Here is a 15,378-nt window from a genome sequence, read left to right as displayed (position 1 = left end):
AAACATTTGGGTTTAGAATTTAAATATACATCAAAATTAAACTATTAATCAAAATTTAAATTCCAAAACTTGAGGGCAAGTTTTGAAACCTTTTTGAAAATATTAGGGTTTCAACTATTTAAATTTCAAAACAACAAAACTTTTTGGGTTCAAATTTAAACTATAAAACCTAAAGGGGAAAATATAAAACTTTTCAAAGCACAAGGATCAAATAACAAATAATCTAAATTAACATTTAATCACATAATTATCCATATTTGATTTATTTATTGATTTCTTGCAAAACAATTTACCAATTTAATCAAAATAATTAATCAATTATCTCATAAGGAAACAAATATTTTATTAATTGATAAATATCTTCAATTAGATCAAGAATATATATATATATATATATATATATATATATATATATATATATATATATATATATATATATATATATATATATATATATATATATATATATATATATATATATATATATATATATATATCAAAAAATCGGATTTATATTGATCTAATATGATAAGGCAAGTATCCTCAAGGAAAAACAACAAGAAATCACGGTTTTCCCTCACTCTGACCAGCCGACTCGTCGAGTCAGACATGGACTCGTCGAGTTCATCATGAACTCGGCGAGTTCTGACCCCAGAAGCACAAAAATCGAATTTTTTTCAACATACAAAGCATCAATACAATAGAAACCAATCTAGGCTCTAATACCACTGATGGGTTTTGGTCATAAGACATCCTATGTGCTCATACAAACCCTAATGCTTGGATCTAGGTTTCTCTATTGTACATGCAAGTTATCCAAGACTATAAACCCTAATTCTAACATTCAAGTAATCATACTAACATGAGAATAGGTTTAAGATGTTACCTTGATTGTTATGTAGGAATAACAATCCAATTCGTCCTTGTATTGATTTTAGAAAGCATAGAGTCACAATTGTCACTCCTCTAATGGTTCACAAACACCATAAGCAAGAGGATGAAGAGGAGAGAGGATGGAGGCTGCCCAAAAACGTCTACAAACCCTAGAGGAGTCTTAGCCACCTTTTTGGGACATAAGGGATCCATATATATAGGAGGCTATTAGGGTTATCTAACAAGGAAACCCTAATTTGTTTGCTTAAGCCCTAAGCAACCCATGGAGCCATTTCCTTAAGGCCTTGGACGATTTCATATGGGCTTCCCCCATAGAATTCGTCCACCTTATAATAAAAGGCAACCCATGGCCCAAATTGCAATTATCTTATAATTACAATTCTAGTCCCTTAAGTTTAATTAATCTCTTTTAGTCACAAAACTAATTACCAATTAATTATTGACTAATATTAATTAAACAATATGATTTCTCCTTTAGTATATTATTCCCATAGTATGTTAATAAATCATATTTAATACTTTCTCTCCATAATTCATCCTATCAAGTTGCTTTGGTGAAGGCAACCCAAAAGGACCATGCACCATCGGGTCAAGTACATACCAAAATAGTTATGGACTTAGACACTAATCCAACATTACTATGGTTTCCATATTACTGCGGAAGGTGAGGCACTTATTAGTGATGAGACACTAGTAGGGTTGGATGAACCTAACAGCTATGCAGAAGCCATGGCAGGCCCCGAGTCTGCTAAATGGAAAGAGGCTATGGATAGCGAGATACAATCCATGTATGACAATCAAGTTTGGAACTTGGTTGAGAATGTACCAGGTCGTAAGACTGTAGGGTGCAAATGGATCTTCAAGAAGAAGACCGTCATGGATGGTAATGTAGACACTTATAAGGCTCGGCTGGTTGCAAAGGGCTTCTCTCAAATTCCTGGAGTGGATTATAATGATACCTTTTCTCCAGTAGCCAAGATTAAGTCTATTAGGGTTATGTTAGCCATAACTGCATTTCATGACTATGAAATTTGGCAAATGGATGTCAAAACCTCTTTCCTTAATGGAAAGTTGACTGAAGATGTTTACATGAGTCAGCCAAAAGGTTTTGTCAGCAACGAGTACCCTAATAGAGTGTGTAAGCTTGAGAAATCCATTTATGGATTAAAGCAAGCACCTCATAGATGGAATCTTTGCTTTGATGAAAAGGTCAAGGAATTTGGCTTTTCTAGGAGTGAAGATGAATCTTGTGTGTATGTCAAGGCTAGTGGGAGTATAGTTAGCTTTTTGGTGCTGTATGTGGATGACATACTACTCATAGGAAATGACATCCCAACTCTGCAGGAAGTTAAGTCCTAGCTTCGGAAGTGTTTCTCTATGAAGGACCTAGGAGAAGCTGCCTATATTCTAGGGATAAGGATTTTGAGAAACTGGAGTAAAAGACTAATTGGACTTAGTCAAAGTACATACTTGGACAAGGTGTTGAAGAGATTCAGCATGCAGAACTCCAAGAAAGGAGAGTTACCCATCCAGAGTAACGCCAGATTGAGTAAGACACAAAGCCCAAGTACCGAGGCTGAGATAGCAGAAATGAGTCAAGTGCCTTATGCTTCAGCAGTAGGCTTCATTATGTATGTTATGACGTGTACTCGACCTGATGTAGCCTTTGCCTTGAGTATGGTTAGCAGGCATCAGGGGAATCCTGGCAAGGCACACTGGACTGCGGTAAAGAATATCCTCAAGTACCTACGGAGGACTAAGGACTGGGTCCTTACCCTTGGTGGGAGTGATGACTTGAGAGTTGTAGGGTATAGTGATGCTATCTTCCAAACTGATAGGGATAATTTCCGCTCTCAGTCGGGCTGGGTCTTTACCTTAAACGGAGGAGCAATCACTTGGAAGAGTTCGAAGCAGGAGACAGTGGCTGATTCCACTTGTGAATCAGAGTATATAGCAGCGAGCGAGGCAGCAAAAGAGGCAATATGGCTGAAGAACTTCATTGGAGACCTTGGAGATGTACCAGCTATAAAGGAGCCCATGGAAATTTTCTGTGATAGTGAAAGTGCTGTTGCCTTAGCCAAGGAACCAAGGGATCACGGTGGATCCAGACACATCGACATAAAATATCATTTTATCAGACATCGCATAGTAGAAGGAATCCTCATGGCAAAGAAGGTATCATTGGATGAGAACCCAGCAGATCCCCTCACGAAGGGACTAAGTAGGGTTAAGCATCTCCAGCATGCTCAGGGCATACGGCTGAAGGATGATATAAGTTTTAGTAGTTAGATAAATTATGAAATTTGTAAAGTGTAATTGACATTTGATGATGAATAAAAGTTGTGTTTATTTATGAGTAAAGTGTTACTATCTTTTGTCAATCGTTTACTATATTTCTTTTGCATGTTTTGACTTCCAGAATAATTATGTTTGGTATATCATATTATTCGAACCTCCACAGTCGGTCATATGTCGGAAGTAGGTATGAATCAAGACTGTCATGATTGGTTGCATAGGTCTAAGGTGTTGGACATGGCTATAACAATCATGAGTGCTCATAAGTTCTGAGTATTGGAATCAACCCACGCTCATTGGAATCACTTCATGGAATTTTATCTCGAGTGATCGTGAGATGGTAATATCATATAAGTCTTCAAACCTAGAGATATGATTTGTTACTTACAAGTTGGTTATGCATTGATTGTACGAAAACGCATTGGTAACTCGAAGTTATAAAACGTGCTTTTGTGTGTAATTCAATGAGTGGTAGAACAAACATATGAGTCGAAGTTTATCTATTCCATCTTGGATTAGAAGCTGATATCTGGGCCCCTTGATAATTTTGTTTTGACCTATGTACCAGGCCCGGTCAGAACTAAGTTGATGTGTTCAATTAAGTTCTTTGTCAAACAAATTGGAAATCGGGAAACAAACTGCTGGACAATAAGTAAGACATTGTTCCATGTATTTGTCCGGCTGATATCTAGAACAGAGGATTATATGATCACTTATCTTAAATGGCGTATCAACATCTTCTCAGTTCCGAGAGACCTTGAAAGAGCTACAATTGCCGATCGGTTCCTGAAGTATTGCAGTTATAGTTATTAGACTTATCCAAGTGGGAGACTGTTGGATAATGTGTCTAAGTCCATAACTATTTCTGGTAAATACTTGACCCGACCCGGCATGGTCCATCTGGGTTGCATGGCACCATGCAATTGGATAAACTAAATGAGAGAAATAACACATATGGTTTATTAATATATTATAAGTTCTAATATATTAATAATATTATTTAATTAGTTTTGATCAAGATTTAATTTAGAATTAATTAAGTGATCAAAAGAATAACTAATTAAATATATGGGTAGATTATGTAAATCTTCCATATCTTATATAGTGGGCTAAAAGGCTCCATGGATTATCAAGTTGGGTTCCACCCATAGGATGCTCCATGGAATTAACCCATGGATTGAAACATGAAGAGTCATGTTACATTACGGTTTTACCTAATGCAACACACTATATCAGGACCATGTCTCTCCCCAAAATCAGCTACACCAGTGACACACAAGAGAAACAAGAGGGCTTGGCCGATTTTCAGTGTGTTAAAGTATTCTCTAAAGTTTATACTTTGCATTTGGTGTTGTGTGAAGCATTTGAGGCATCACACTTGAGGTGCTAGGCTCACAAGGTTTCAAGGAACACTTACAACAACAAGGTATGTAGTTCTATCTTTTATACAAAGAAAATTGTACCCCATGTATGCTAGATAGGTTCATAACCTTGGAAAACAACTTTACATGATTATTAGACAAACATAGATCCAAGGTTATTAGGGTTGCATGTACACTTAGGAAGTGTTAGAATGCTCAAAACCCATCACTACCAACCCGTAGCGAGCGCATCACTGCGAGTGCTACTATCATTGCTGACCTACAACAATAGTTGAAGGCACGAGAAGCTGATTTGTAGAGACGCGATCGAGACATGGAGCGGATGCAACAGGCTATGCGAGGTGCGGGGCTTTTACCACTGGAAGAGGAGAATGAGGAGCCACAAGAGGTGATAGTTGAGAGCCGCTTAGTCACTCGGGGACAGAGCAGGGAGCCCATTAGAGAACGTGTTGAGGGGTGGGGTAGTTCCTATAAAGAATTCACTGCCCGCAAACCCCTTGTCTTCAATGGAGGAGAAGACCCAACATTATGCGTGCAATGGTTGCATAAGATGAGACAGATTTTCTGTTCAGGAGACTTCACAAAATTAAAGAAAGTCAGTTATGTAACACTGAAATTGGATGGTGATGCACTACAATGGTGGGAGGCATTGGAATTTGTTGTACCTGAGGCTACAATTCAAGCCATGACCTGGGAGGTTTTCAACCAAAAGCTTCAGGAGTGTTTCTATCCACCGGGGAGTTTATGGAAGGCCGAGCGAGAGTTCCTTGCACTGAAGAAAGGCACAATGTCGATAGCGAAATACAATTCACTTTTCTGAGAAACTACAGTTCGGTACAAGTTACTGCCCCACCGATGCAAAACAGGTGGAACATTATGCCGAGGGGTTACCACTAGAGCATCGAGCTATTTTGAGGCAACACAACACTTTGGCGGCAGCCATGGATGAGGCTATTCGAATCAAGGTTGATTTGGCCACACCCGGGCGCACTGTGATCAAGGGTGGGGAGAAGTGGAAATGGGAGGGTTCGTCTGAATCCTTGAGGAAGAAAAAGAATGATCACCAGGATACGAGGGGTGACAAGTCAGATTACTGTACAAAGTGTCTCTCCTCACATAAGGGGTCATGTAGTAGCGACACCATGAGATGTAGACGATGTGGAAAATTAGGCCACAAGCAAGAATAGTGCAAGAATAAGCTGCTCTGCTATAATTGTAGGCAGACGGGTCATATGAGTGGTCAGTGTCCAACTCCAAAGGTTCAGGCTAGTGGCAGTGGTAAGAAGAATGATGCACCAAAAGTGCAGGCGCGAGCATTTTAGATGACTGCTGAGGAGGTCAGACGCGATAATGAGTTATTCTTAGAACTTTTTTTATCTAAGTGTTTTGTTGCAATTTATAATTGTGTTGATATTAGTGTGAGAAGACAATTCGTATTTGTTGAATTACGTGTTTGTTGTATGTTAGTATAGAGTATTTCAGAATTTTTGTGTGTTAGACATGGTAAAAGCGGTAGGGAATCCTGTTTTCATTTTTGGGAAATGTACAAGGGGTATTCTAATATGATGGTTGGACTCATTTTTCCTTTTTAACTTGGATTCCAATCGGTTGTGCGATGTTGTCATGGATATGTTTTAACTGTCTTCCAGTCAGACTAAGATTCTCTATGATAGAAGCATGAGCGAGTTTCACGTTTTGTTTGAGTGTATGTCTGTTTTGTGAGGAGAGAACTCTAGGGTTCATTTCCATCCTTTGTGCTTTGTGAGTAGCAAGTGTTAGGTTCCTTAGCTCATGTAGTGGAGGGTTCAAGGAATTCAGTGGGTACATTCTTGTTAAGGTGGTCAAGGAGTTTAGCGATGATAATTATTCTTCTTGGCAAGCTATGAGGTGAGTCTCTTTTTGCTAGACAAGTTACAATTCGATGAGTTGATGCGCGAGAAAAAGTAGGTAGATATCTTGGCGAGAAAAAGATCAAGTAACCATGAATGAAACGATGCAAGCTCATTAAACTCCAATGGGAGGACGACTACAGGTCAGGAGTAACCTAGGGGTTGTAGAATATATGAAGGTTCACTATCTTAGGTTGTTTGTATCGGTAACTGATTCCGAGGACGGAATCATTTTAAGGAGGGTAGAATTGTAACGACCCGAAAATCCTACCATAAATGACGTTAACTTCCGTTACTCGAATAATAATTATTGTAATGATTTTTAGTTTTTATGATAATAAGTTAAAATAAAATGAATAAAAATGATGTTAATTAATATCTAAGAGAATTAGTTAATATTTATATATATATATATATATATATATATATATATATATATATATATATATATATATATATATATATATATATATATATATTATTTTATATAAAGTAAATGTTAAATATAATTCAAGGTTAAAATTAATTCAAACAAAAATAGAAGGTTAGATATCAACAAAGGTGCATACATAGAGGGTTAATGTTGTAACTTGAGAATTGGAACAATTTCAATGCTACGTAAATGTTTCTAAATGTTTCGTCCGTTTCTTTTTTGGGTTAAGCCTTTATGTTAATATTTTGGGTAACGTTAGGAAAAACTAATTGTGCTTTCTTTTCCCTTTCCCTTATACGAACGCATAAAAAATACGAACCTCCCTTGTGTGTTTGTGCGACATCGACAACAAGAAGAAGAAAAAAACAAACCGGACGATTTGTGGAGGAAGGAAGGATCGGTGAGCAACGAGGAAGGAGGGAGGAAGAGAGGCCTTGCTTGATTGATCCTAGAGGGGAGGAAGAGGGCTGCGTTTTTGGCCAGGAATTGGTAAAAAAAAACATATTCTAATCTCTTTCTGGAGTTAATTTATCAATTCTTTATCAATTGGTGATTGTTGTTGTGCGTTCTTTTCCTATTTGGTAATTACAATATCATCTTCTTCTTCCTAAAAACCTTAAATGTTCATATGGTTCAATTTCACTTTTATTGGGTGTTTATGATGGCTCAATTGCTGTCAAAAATCTCTAATGAACACCTTCAATAATTGCAATGGTGAGCAAAATATAAACTTGAACAATGAACTAAGTGACAGGTCAATTAGTTTTGGTACGAGCGAACTAGGAGGTAATACTTTAATAATTACAATGGTGAGTGGTGAGTAATTATTAATGTAAAGCGGAGAAACAAAATATATTATATAATAATATTCAAGCGGTGAATCGATAAGATTAAATTAGTTACAACGGCGTTGAGGAGAGTAACAAACAAAACAAACTCTAACTGAAGAACTAAAGTAAATTGAGCTAAACCTGTGTTTGTTATGTGGTGTGATGTTGCATGTCTTGCTAGTGAGTCTTTGACTGTATGTTAATGTTTTGTGTGATTCTGTCTATGATATGTGTGTTCTCTTGACATTGTACTATATTGACTCACTTAGTTTATGCTAACACTTATTCTTTGCTTCTTGGCTTTCCATGTGTGTTGGAACAGGTAGCTTGACATGATGCCTTGGTGAGGATGAGAGCTTTTGGGTTGTCTTAGTATCTTTAGTTATGATACCATTTGGACATGCTGAGTTTCATCATTATGTTTTTGTGAACATTAAATTTTGATGGGTTTATTTTGACATGAAAATAGCTTTGATGATGTTTTTGAAATAAACCTAATAAGTCTTCCGCAACGTATTCTGATAAATAAATGTTTTTAAAAACAAAAAAATATGGGTGAAAAATCACGATGTTACATCACCATTCCAAAATGATGCAAATCCTTGATATCCACTTGAAGGAATCCCGACCGCCTCCTCCCATGTTACCTCGACCACCCTGAGAACATGATGCAACACTTCATTCCGATCCCAATGACAATCCAATCCCTTGGAACGAAACTCCATCACATAGTTTCCGCATGCGTTGCACCAAATCTGGCCCTGCTGACCTCTCAAAAGCTGATCCAAACTCCTGGATCTCTTCCCGAGATCCTCCACTATTGGCACCCGCTTTGGTCCCCTCTTCCCAAGGTGACCTAAATCAATACGTTCTCTCAAGCTTTGGAAACCATATCATTCAGGGTCTCGGATTCTGACATACTCACCAGCTCAATCGTCAACGACTGATCTGCAATAGTTGGAGCAACCTCTACTCTAAACTAGCTACAAACTACTCCCACGGCATAGCCTCCAACTCCAAAAGTGCAATAAATCGCACCATCAATCCTTTCCGCAATATAAATTATTTATTAAAAAAATATAATAATATTACAAAAGTTTTACATTCATCAGATTCTTAATGATGAGTCTCCAATTAACTGCAACTAGAACCACTATGCAAAGGTTAAAGAGTCATGCCTGAGTTTGCCAAAGGGTTCTAACTAGCCACTCCACTTATATGTTTTAAATAACAAATAGTAATAATTATAACATAAGGAAAATAAAGTTAAAAGAATACAAGAAAATGTTGTTGATTGAATAATAACTACCCTTCATCTCAGGAGTTGCTTAAAGTGAACTTGAATAATAAATTAAAGGAAATGTTTTGTGCTAATAAAAATTACTAACAAAAAAATTATTTATGTTATCAGCAGCAATATAAATTATTTATTAAAAAAAGTTATAATAATATTACATAAGTTTTACCTTCATCGGATTCTTAATGATGAGTCTCCCATTAACTGCAACTAGAACCACTATGCAAAGGTTAAAGAGTCCTGCTTGACTCTGCCAAAGGGTTCTAACTAGCCACTGCATTTATATGTCTTAAATAACAAATAGTAATAATTATAACATAAGGAAAATAAGTTAAAAGAATACAAGAAAATGTTGTTAATTGAATAATAACTACCCTTCATCTCAGAAGTTGCATAAAGTGAGCTTGAATAATAAATTAAAGGAAATGTTTTGTGCTAATAAAAATTACAAACAAAAAAAATTTGGGTCCATGACATTTCTTCTGAAGTTAAATTATTAGTCCTCTAAAGGATATCAAACAAGCTTCTTTCCACTTGCATTATAAGCTACTTTTATATGATACAAATGGTTAATCTGACCATCTTTACTTAGGCCATTCCTGTGCCATTTGTAAGGTTCCTCTGTTAAGAATCTTTCTCCCAAGTTACATGCAGATAAGTAACCAGTCTTGAGAATCCAACTGTCATGTTAGGTTAAAACTTAGAACCAACCACAAAGCTCTTTCAAGCCCTTCTATTGTATACTGACTCACCTGCACCACAAAACTTAGATCCAACGGAGGTAACCCAGGCAAATTCTCTAGGAATACATCTGGGTACTCTCACACCACTAGCACATCACTCATGGTCACCTTACCCTCTTCTTGGGTATCCATGATGTAGGAGACACATCCGGTGCAACCCTGCTGAATGTAGCGCCTGGCCCTCGCTGCTGAGCATAAAGTTGGCCCGCAGCATGGCCTCTCGTCCTGAATCACCATCTCTCCCCCACTTGGGGTTATCACCGGAACCAAATTTTACGCATAGTCGCTCACTGCCCCGTTAGGGCTCCACCAGTTCATACCAATGATAACCTTGTTCCCATGCAACGGAATGGTAATCAAGTTCACCAGGTAGCGCTACTCGAACATCCTTATCACACAGTCTCTGAAAACCCTTGATGCTCGACATGATCGGTCATCAGCAATCTCGACCTCTAGAGGGCAATCCAACATGCCCGAAGACTCAGGGAACCTCTTGCTAAGGGAAAGAAAGACAAATGATCGCGTCGCCCCCGTGTCGAACAACACCCGAACATGAATACCATTCCCATGGAACGATCATAAAGAAAACACAGAACATGGCACATAAATATCATAAGCAATAAATAATAAGAGCTAAGGAGAAGAAATCATACCCATCACCACATCGGGTGCAACACGTGCCTCCTCCGTAGTCAACTGGAAGGCTCGGCTCCTCACCATTGGAGCCCCTGACTTGCCCTGCCGGCCATCAGTAATCTATAGGGTCGCTGGAGCTGGCGTTGCCACCGATGTTGCTGCCGTCAATCGCGGGCAGTTGGCCTTCTTGTGGCACTTCTGATTGTAATGAAAGCAAATCAGATCTGATGTCTTAATGGTGGTGGTAGGGGCAATACAATCCCTATCAAAGTGACCAGTCTTGCCGCACTTGTAGAAGCCCGATCCAGATCCAATAAGGCAAACTCCCTCATGTGACCTGCCACATTTTCCACAACGGCCCCGACCCTGCTGTCCCTTTGACCTAGAGTCGAATCCCTTGGGGTTTTCCCATAAACCACTGTCACCTGCCCCTCCTCCGCTTTCGTCGTCCTAATGTGCTCCAAGTCAATCTCCCTATCTCTTGCCCTGACAATCATGGAATCCAGGGTCGAGCATGACGAGTAGCTGACATGCTCCGGAATGTCAGCTCTCAACATGTCATGATAGCGGGTCTTCCGCATCTCCTCATCCCCCACATACTGAAGCACCAACATGGCCCTCTTCCAAAACTTGGCGGTGATCTCTGCCACTGTCTCTATAGTCTGTCTCATGTCGAGAAACTCCCTGGCCAGCTGCTGAAGTTCCACAGTCAGTACAAACACGACCCTAAACGTAGTCACAATATCTAACCAGGTCACAGCCTCAATAGCTGAGGCTCCCAGAGAGTCACCAACCGACTCCCACTAATCTCTAGCCCTATCCCTCAAACAGCCTGCAACATATCAAACATTCAACCCCTCAGTAGAAGCTCGTCAATTATGCATACTCGATGTTTGTAATCCATCTCCTGGCCACGATGGGGTCCTTTGCCCGATGGAAATCCGGCGTACCACTGCCCCTGAAGTCCTTAAAGGACAGTGTGTGCGACCCCGACTAGTTAGACGCCCAGTCACTCCAGAACGCCCGGAGGCGATCCTCCATCAGCTTGATAATCCCTTCCTAGATCGACTCGAAAATCACCGGGGTTGCCTCAAGGATACCTCTGGTAATCTCTGACATGATGAAATCATGTCGTCCCTTATCAACTGGCTCAGCACTTGACCCCGAACCTGATCTTGAACCAAATCCTGATCCCGATCCTCCTGCTCCGTGTCACGTAATCATCACCATTCTAAAAAAACACATAATTGCCACGGTCTTATGTAACCTCAGGAGGTCTCACATACTACGAGTTCCTTGGTTCCATCTAGGCCCTCCTTGACTCGAGTACAAATCCTCTGCTTGCAGTAGTACGAGCCCATACTACCTTCCACATCTGTCCGTACTTTCCTCAAGTATTGCTTCGACATCACCAAGTCCCTTCTACCACTGCTGCACTCTTTGCTAATCTTATCCTAGGCTTACCCAAGGGTAACTCTCCAACCTGCTATCCACCATCAGCTGCATCAGAAGTTCCTGCTACCTTCACCTAACTAACTCGCGAATACCATTACATATAACTAAGACCAGATAATTCATCGAATGAGAGGTCCTGCCCTACAACAGTTTGGCTCAAACAAGAGTTGTGAAATAGGGCTAAACCTAAACTTCTGAAGTTATTTAGTCCTCGCAATATGTAATGTGATGTATTCATTTATTAGTTAGCTAAAGGTAGTTAGAACTGCTATTAGCACAAAGCAAGCAACATTCAGGCATTGAGTAACCCAAACCAAGCATATCATATCTAGGTTATCATGCAACTCAATAAGCATATACAACAGGCATAACAAGCATCTTCATAGAACCTTAGCCCTATTCTAGCATGCAGTTCTCATACAGTAGGCATAAAAGGCATCCTTCCTAGATCCTTAGCCCTAATCTAGCATGCAGTTCTCATAATCATATCATAACGTAATATAACATGTATGGGTATCTTGGGGAGAACTTACTTGAGCCTGGCCGGTTGCATGCATCACAACACTTTGTTCTTTCTCAAATACTCTTTACTTTAACTTTTAGATAAAACTTATTTTTTCAGAAAAAAACGTTCAAGTCCTCGATTTGAGTCCAGATACCCTCGAAGGTGTGTCCGAATCCCTCAAACCAAGGCTCTGATACCAACTTGTAACATCCCAATTTTCAAGACCAAATATTTTGTTTTTGATTACGTTACTCATAAAACAATTTACTTAAAAACATCATCGATATCGTATCACTCCATAAAATAATAATCACAAGTCTCAAAAATCATATCATAAATAGTAATAACGTCAGATTACAATCCCATGGATCTCAAAATGCGGAATCGTGTGTGTGCGATGCGCTGCTACCGTGTCAGCTCCTTCCCCTTCGACGAAGAGGTACCTGAAACCAAACTGAAAACCGTAAGCACAAAGCTTATTGAGTTCCCCCATCACACCACATAAAACATAATGCCTATTCCTTGGTATCTTTCAACCGGTAATCGGAAACTAACCTCCCCTTGGGTATCTTTCAACTGGTAACTGGGAGCTAACCTCGTCTTTGGTATCTTTCAATCGATAACCGAGAGCTAACCTCCCCTTCAGTATCTTTCAACCAGTAACCGGGAGCTAACCTCCCATTCGGTATCTTTCAACTGGTAACCAAGAGCTAACCTCCCCTTTGGTATCTTTCAACTAGTAACCGGAAGCTAACCTCCCCTTTGATATCTTTCAACCAGTAACCGGGGACCATTTCACCCATACCACTATCACATAATAATATATTAAGATCATACTACTAGGAATGCATGTGTACTATCCACCCATTCGGTATCTTTGAACCGGTAACCGAGGACTATTTCACCCCTACCACTACTAACACATATGTCATATCATCCTAGCACATAAATATAACAGATATCAATATACCAGACAATTATCACAAAGACAATAATCTTTACTACAATCTCTTACTAATGGGTCGACCTTAGTGCCTTAGACCCACTTCTACATGAAGGTAAGTCACCTCAATGTCACGAAGTGTCTGAACTGTTCTCGCCGCCAGGATCAACTCCTCTCACTTCCTACACGTAACAACCTTCTTTAGTTCACCATTGCACACTCTTAACCCTTACAATGGCTACTCAGGTCAAACCGAAATTCAAGGTCAATACTATTGTCAAAGTCAACTCTGTTCAAGGTCAACGTCTAGTTGACTCGACTCACCGAGTTATCCCAACAACTTGTCGAGTCCCCAAATCCTCAAAAAACCAAAACCTCGTCCCCACTCGTCGAGCCTTGCATGCACTCGTCGAGTTCTCCTTCGTACCAAATCAGTACATTCTTCAACTGACACGCCGAGTTCATCCTTGAACCCGTCGAGTCCTCCTTCGTGAAAGAAGGCGCATTTGGCCCTGGACTCACCGAGTTCCTTATGAAATTGTCGAGTTCGTCTTCATGAAGTTGGGACTTGCCTTGAACTCACCAAGTTCTATTCTTGAACTCGTCGAGTTCCATGATTTCCAGATCCACAATGAGTCCAACTGACTGCGTGTTCTTCTAACTTAACACCTTGTCTATTGTTAGGAGAGATTTGGTGGGAACTACGTCCTGACTCACCGAGTCACATGAGTGACTCTCCGAGTCCCTCTATATCTAAAACCATACAATCAATTTCAGTTGGTCTTATTCTATCCAAAACATAGATCTGGCATCCTAGGGTCCATAATACACGTAGAGTTACAAACTTTACGTCTATGCGTGGGCCATTTAGCTCAAAAGGCCCTAAAATGGGTTTACAAGATTCATGAGGCTATCATGGCAGTGAAGATGGCACCTTTATGCCATCAGAACCCTCTTAAATTCAAGATCTGGAGTCATTACTCCATGGCATGCTCAAGACCCGAAGGTGACTTAGAAATATCCCAAAAATGACAAGATTCAAGCCCTAAAGAGGATCTAACAAATGGGGAGTCAAGATTGAAACTTTCTACCTAAAATGAGCTAGAAATGCAACACAACTTCTGGATCTACCTGCTTCCTCTTGAACTTCCAAGCTTGTTTTTCCTTCTCAAGCTTCACAACTACCAAAAATACACAAAATGGCTCAACAACACTCAAACAAGGTTAGGGTTTCGAGTTAGGGCTTTTTTGGACTGGAGGGAGATGGAGGATGGGTCGGGACAAGTTAAGGTGTTTAAATAGGGTGAAAACCCTAAATATTAGGGTTTCATTCAAACAGTCCTTCTCGCCGAGTCGGGCTCTCCAACTCGTCGAGTAGGTTACTTAAAACCCGCATCCAAGAGTCTAGTCTACTCGATGAGTTAGGCCTCCAACTCGCTGTGTCCTAGTGTAAAAACATACAATGAATTAAATTTTGATATGTTTCAAGAACCAGGTGTTACATATATAAACCCTCATTAGGGTTGGATTTTGTCCATGCATCCTCAAGAAGGATTAGAACCAAAATTCTTCTCTATTCCTCCTATCTCTATAGTAATCCTTGGTTTCTACGTTTGTGTGTGAGCCTTTAGAGGCGTGACACTTGTGGCGCTTGCTACCGAAGGTCATTCAAGCATGGTTTTTAGATTGTTATTACAATATAATAATCAAGGTATGTATTTTAATCCTTATTGTTTGAATTTCGATTATAATACATAAATCCTAGGGTTTCTTCTTTTGTATTCAAGTTTGCATGTTCAACTAGTGAAAAACAAGATCCTTAATTTAGGGTTGCATGGACATATAGGATTTGTTGTTATGCTCAAGACCCATCAAGTATTTGTGTAAGAAAAATTATGAAACTGAATTCGATGACAATCATGACCCCCTTACATCTTCAGTCACTCAAAACCTATCAAAATAAACTTTATGCCATTATGAACTCTTTTTTTATACAATATTTATTACAAGGTTGTATTTTAATAGATTTATATATCATTTTTTTTTTACTTTTCACATAGTTTTACTAATTGTTTT

This window comes from Lactuca sativa, chromosome 9 (assembly GCF_002870075.4).
Source record: "Lactuca sativa cultivar Salinas chromosome 9, Lsat_Salinas_v11, whole genome shotgun sequence".
Taxonomy (NCBI): Eukaryota; Viridiplantae; Streptophyta; class Magnoliopsida; order Asterales; family Asteraceae; genus Lactuca; species Lactuca sativa.
This window is presented reverse-complemented; position numbering follows the sequence as displayed.